At 34.0% G+C, this 6,202-nt stretch overlaps 1 long non-coding RNA gene across 1 annotated transcript; it reads right to left on the minus strand.

Annotated features, from left to right (window-relative positions):
- Positions 1-253: 253 nt before the first annotated feature.
- On the minus strand, positions 254-4,656 carry LOC124376873. Its single transcript, XR_006923939.1, has 3 exons — positions 4,205-4,656; positions 3,215-3,282; positions 254-816 (listed from the first exon to the last, which is right to left on the minus strand). It is a non-coding gene; the product is annotated as an uncharacterized LOC124376873 (long non-coding RNA).
- Between the last annotated feature and the right edge of the window lie 1,546 nt (positions 4,657-6,202).

The raw sequence follows: 6,202 nt of genomic DNA on the forward strand, positions 1-6,202 counted from the left end.
TTTAACGTGTAAAGGCTTTGACTTTATTCCTTAGATGCTTAAAACATTAAAACACTAATAAACATGTAAAATAAAACATTAAAACATAGAAGTTCAACACTGTAACACTGGCAACAATGTCAACATGTACCTTACAAAATACACTGCAATCAATGAAAAGTTTTAAAACAATAAAATAAATTAGTACAAATATAAATTAAATAAAAATAAAATAAATAAAATGGCACATAAAGAATCTGAAAAGATAAAAATAAACGCACAATCAACAACAAAACACATTAAATAAAAATGACATTGTAAGACATTATATTAACATTTCAACAACTCAGTTTAACAATTTATTTTATTAATTAACATTTTAACATTAAGATGCTAATATTTGTTGAAATCACAAGATGCTCACACCAAAATGTCAACATTCCCATTAAGAGTTTACTTTTCACAGACTGTACCTTTGCAGAGCAGTAAGCCCCATTTTATAACACCAAAAAAACATTTTTAAAACATTTTTAAACATAGTTCAACAATTCACAGTTCAACAACGTTCACAGGAAGAGCTTAGTTTTCAAAGACTGTACCCTTGCAGAGCATCGAGTGCCCATTTCCATGAACACCTTCTCAATTACCTCAAAAGTATATTTGAGTTCTTTTGGGTATTCTTGTAAGATGTGATTTGAGTGCACTTCGGGTTTAGGAGCTTTAAATACAGTTGTCATAAAAACAATTCCAATTTACTCGTCCTCCATGTTGCAGTCTTGTGTGTTTTAGAAGTTGTTCTTGAGAAGAGTGGGCAAATTTTACATTGCATGCTGAGCTCTGAAACCAGGAACCCCAGTAAATAAGCTGTATATGTGTTTATGCCTATTGCTGACCAATGTACAATGGCGATCAAAATTAGAGAACAATTTATAAACAATTGAACAATGCTGAAATAATGTCATCTTCACTGCTCAACAGTTGAAGGAGTTTTTGTCCTGTCTATACCATGCTACCAGAACACCTTTTCCACAATATAAGGCATTTAAAAAAAACATTATTTTGCAGAAAACACACTGATCAAAATTAGAGAACACTTTCAGATACCTCCCAGTTATTGGTGTTAATCTGGCACCTGGTGCTAATTTCCTTGATTATCTGTAAACCCCTATTTAACTGGCAGCCTAACTTCCAGTTTCACTGACTCTGCAAGATGGTGGGCCGTTCTAAAGTGACTGAAAGCCTCCGGCAGCAGGTTGTCCAGATGAAGGCCAAAGGGATGACCCTATCAGCCATAGCAAGACAAGTTGGTCGTTCCAAATCTGTGATTTCAAGAATATTGAATCTTTACAACATCACAAACTCATTCAAGTCTGCCAAGAAGGCTGGTCGTCCACAGAAGACAAATACAAGAGAGGACACAATACTGCGGAGGATCTCAATGGGCAATCGTTTCCACACTGCAGCTGGAATTGCTCACCAGTTCAGCGCTGAACAGGGTAAGGATCTGTCTCGTCATACAGTGTCTCGACATTTAAGAGCATCTGGACTGAAAGCCCAGTCTGCAGTGACCAAACCTCTCATTAGCAGAAAGAATCAAAAGGCTAGACTAAGCTTTGCTGAGGAGCATGTTGTGTGGACAGAGGAGAACTGGTCCAAAGTTCACTTCAGTGATGAAAGCAAGTTTAATTTATTTGGGTCCAATGGGAAACATTATGTTTGGAGACAAACTGGAGAAAGACTGAACCCAAAGTGTGTAAAGAAGTCAGTGAAAAGTGGAGGAGGAAGTGTCATGGTTTGGGGCATGTTTTCTGCAGCAGGAGTTGGGCCTCTTATACAGCTGCATGGCAGAGTGAATGCAAATGTTTATCAGAACCTTCTTCAACAACATATGGTTCCTTCCCTGCGTTCATCACCCAATCGGCCCGCAGTGTTGCGCTCTATGTCACACAGGACAACGCATGCAGGACAAAGCTCCATGTCACACAGCATAACAGGTAAAGCAGTTCCTTGAAACTGAAAACATTGAAATAATGACATGGCCTGCCCAGAGTCCTGATCTCAACCCAATAGAGAACCTCTGGAAAATCCTTGGTGACAAAGTTATGGCCAAGAAACCCACTACAGTCACCAAACTGTGGAGGAGACTGGAAGAAGAGTGGACCATAATCACACCAGAGCAGTGTGAGAGACTAGTGCTGTCCTGTGGCTGCAGATGTGCTGAAGTCATTCAGAGCAGAGGCCTGTACACTTCCTACTAATTGCTGACTGTTGTAACCTTTGGAAAATGTTGTAATCTTTTTCCATGCTACAGTCATTGTTGTTCTCTAATTTTGATCAGTGTGTTTTCTGCAAAATAATGTTTTTTTTTAAATGCCTTAGTTATTTTGTGGAAAAGGTGTTCTGGTAGCATGGTATAGACAGGACAAAAACTCCTTCAACTGTTGAGCAGTGAAGATGACATTATTTCAGAATTGTTCAATTGTTTATAAATTGTTCTCTAATTTTGATTGCCAGTGTGTTATGCTATGGTGTACAGGCAAATATCATGTACAACAACAAAACAAATATCTACAAAAAATATCTATAAAGAAATATCTATAGAATATTACCAGTATGAGTCAAAACACTACACTGGTCTAGGTCTGTTGGTAACATGGAAAATTAATCAGCATCACAAACACCAGTATTTTTTTTTCCTTTTTATAATCCATCATGTAAATTCTTAAATGATAAGTTGCATAAAAAATACTGGTGTTCTTGTGATAAAGATTTCTTGTTCATGTTACCAAAAGGCCTGTACCAGTATTGCATTTTGACCTATTGCTTAGTGCTGCTTACGACTTAAGACTTGTGTTTAATGCTGAAGTGAAATTAGTTTTCTGCGCTTCGTCACCACGATCAGGACATTCTGTGTAACAGCAGCAGCTCTTGACAGTAATCTAAAATGTTAAATATCTAACTGGACGGCCTGTTGTTGCATCATGGGTGATGGGCAAAAATTGATTGCAATTTGTATCATGCCCATTGAGTTTTAATCGCATTACACCGAGTCTTATACTAATATCTATGCCGAACACGACAGCGAATACGACAAAAGACAATAAACACATTAAATACAAGACATTTGTAGGGATCCATTGATTTAAAACACACAATTGTGTTTTATACTGGCATTAAAAGCTCTAACAAGAGTATATATTTGCAAGTCGCGATGTTTTACAAACATTTCACTTACTTTAATAAACGATGAAGTTTGGGTTGATTAGTTCGTCATGATCTCCTGCTCCCAAATTTTTCCGATAACTGTGGTAAATAAAGCCATTGCAAACCATGAAGTTAGATTTGCAAGATATAAAACTGGGATTGCGACATATTTTCACCTTGACAAGAACGTTCATGCAGAGCCGGCGCCAGACCATAACCAACTAATCAGCAACAATAACTTGCAAAAACGAGGCATAAAAAACCAATACAGTGAAAGGGCACACACATACAACTAGTACACACTGTCAGCTCATTTACCGTAAAGAAAATCACAAAATAATTACGGTATCCAGCGCTCACAAACGCTTCCACACAGCTCGTGCCAACATTACATTTACGACAGCAAAAACCCCTGCAGAATCTGCTTTTATGCTTACTCAAGCCTGTCTCGATTAATGTACCAACTAGACAAAAAGCACGTTTTTGCCCCGAACATGCGTTTTAATTTTCTTGATTAGGTTGATCGAGCCCGAGATCATCCACGGCCTGTAGATTTGAAAATTCCGCCTCGGCTCCATTAGCTCCAGTTTCCGAGTTAGTGCTAACAGGTGTTTCCGTGATGTCAGATGGAATATGCGGTGCTGGCTGAGAGGCTGAGTGATAGGAGTACATTCTAAATCTGAAGAAGGTCTTGCAGAAGTAGAACCGACGAGCCATTTTCTAATATATTAAATGAATTAAAAAATTTTAACGCAGAACAACAACCTCTTAACGCCGGCACTGCGTTCATGCAAACTTGCTTTAAAATAATAAGCTTGACCAGTGACACTACATTTCGTAGTTATGACTTTCAAAACCAGGTCAAAAACAACTGTACATTCTACTGTCATTAAAAACTCTAACTAACATTAGATACATTTGCATGTTGCAAACAATGTTTAATGCTCACACTGATGTTTTACAAATATTACAAATATTTCAACATTATAAAAAATATAATAAAAGGAATAAAGATGCTTACTTTAAACGCTGACGTTTGAAGAGTTGATGAAGCTGTCCTGAAGCTTGACTGATGATCAAAATGGCGCCATCATTCCATGTTCACTCCAACGTCTGCACGTTATAGCGCGCATGCGCCAACCTCCAAGCCAACTTGTGTGCTTGTAAACTTATATGTGCATATCCAGTCAACATTTCAAATTAAGTTGGTCAGACAATTTTTGAACCAACTTATTTCCACTTAGAGTCAACTTTGAGTTGTATTGTCCAGTTAACTAATAGATATAAGTTATTTAAACTTTTCGAAAGTTGGATTTTTTACAGTGCATTGCCATTTTATGCTGATGTGATGGTTTTTTGTGCATGTATTTAAGCCTGACATTGTTTAATAAATATTTTTAAAGGTTCATTGATGAAGTTGTTTTCTGTTCTGTTCTATTCCATGTATTCAATGTTTAAAAAAAAAATAAAATAAATAAAAATAAAATCTGATATGATTTTACATTGTAGCAGAGAAAATTAGTCAAACCACAGAGTGAAATATTGACACTTACTGGAGATATTTGATCCCCAAATGGGTTTTAAATTTGTACTCACTGAGTGGGATTTTTTTACTAATAAAAATCTAAATAAACTCTACAAAAGTAAAATATTAACAATAATTAATTTCCCCCTAGTGTTAAATTTTGCTAACACAAATCAGAGTTAATGTTAATTTTAGAGTAACTCTATTCAGTGTTGAGCAGTGTTACATTTTTACTCCACACAGAGTTTATTTTACTCTGAACATTCAACACTGTCAAGAGTCATTTTATCACCAATTCTGAGTGGAACCAAATACACTCGGGTCCAGTGTTACATTTAACTCAGAGTTATTTTAACACTGCAAAATTGACTGTGAACCCTTTTCTCCTTAAACACTTTTTCCCCTCAATTTTTTTTCGATAGATGGCTGGATCGAAAATAGATAAATATATTAGATTTTTAAAGACATTTGAGAATAAATAAAAATCTGAAATTCGGCGATTTTTGTAGTAGTAAAATGCCATCTGGTGGTAACATGAGACATTGCAGTAGCATTAATTTGCAGCAGCACATTTTATTTAATTTAATAAATTATTTGTTTATGAAGAAAAATAAGTATAGAATCTATATAAATCAACTTGTCTCCGGGGAGGGTATTTTTGCTATGTTTCCACACGGATGGTTTTACTTGTCGGACCTGCGCTTCATGGCAGATTTTAGTGCTAATTTGAGACTTGCCGCATCAGAAAAATCAAATGTTTAGTGTTTATTTTTTAAATATCCGACTAAAGAAAGAACGTTGTGAATACATTTGTGTTGCGTTTAAAGTTTTAATTTCGCTCTTTTTATATTTATGTTTAATAAAATTAGATGAGTTCTCAGTGAATCATGAATAATTAAGCAAATAAAATTAAAAATCAATGAAATCATTGTTATTATGATTTTTTATTTCTATTATGATTTGTCAAACGAGCAAATGAATATTAAATTAAATAAAACAGTAACAGGTAATTTAATAAATATTTGTGTTTGTTTTATTTATTTATTTTTATTTTGTTTTTAATTGAAAGTAATTAAAAGTGTGTGATTCTTTGGTTTATCCTTTCGTTTTCATATTTATATATTCTTAATAAATATGAATGACTTCTCAGTAAATCATAAATAATGTTTATATATTGATGCCTATAATTTATAGTTACTGTATATGTTGAATTGGTTGTTCTCTGATATATAAGTAGTTACTGATACATTGATTGATGATTACATTTAATAAATACATTCGATTTATCAGAAACTTCTTTATTTTGGTCAATTTTATATATTTTTTAATTATTCAATAATTTTATGAGATTACTATAATATATTTTATTATATACTTTATTATTATTTAAAAGTAATTACACTTACTTTTATATTAAAATTAATATATATATTTAGTATTTTATTTATTTATGTTTATTATTTGACGTATAAAAATAGCCTTAATAATAGATAT

The sequence above is a fragment of the Silurus meridionalis genome, chromosome 23, assembly GCF_014805685.1.
Source record: "Silurus meridionalis isolate SWU-2019-XX chromosome 23, ASM1480568v1, whole genome shotgun sequence".
In the NCBI taxonomy this organism is placed as follows: domain Eukaryota; kingdom Metazoa; phylum Chordata; class Actinopteri; order Siluriformes; family Siluridae; genus Silurus; species Silurus meridionalis.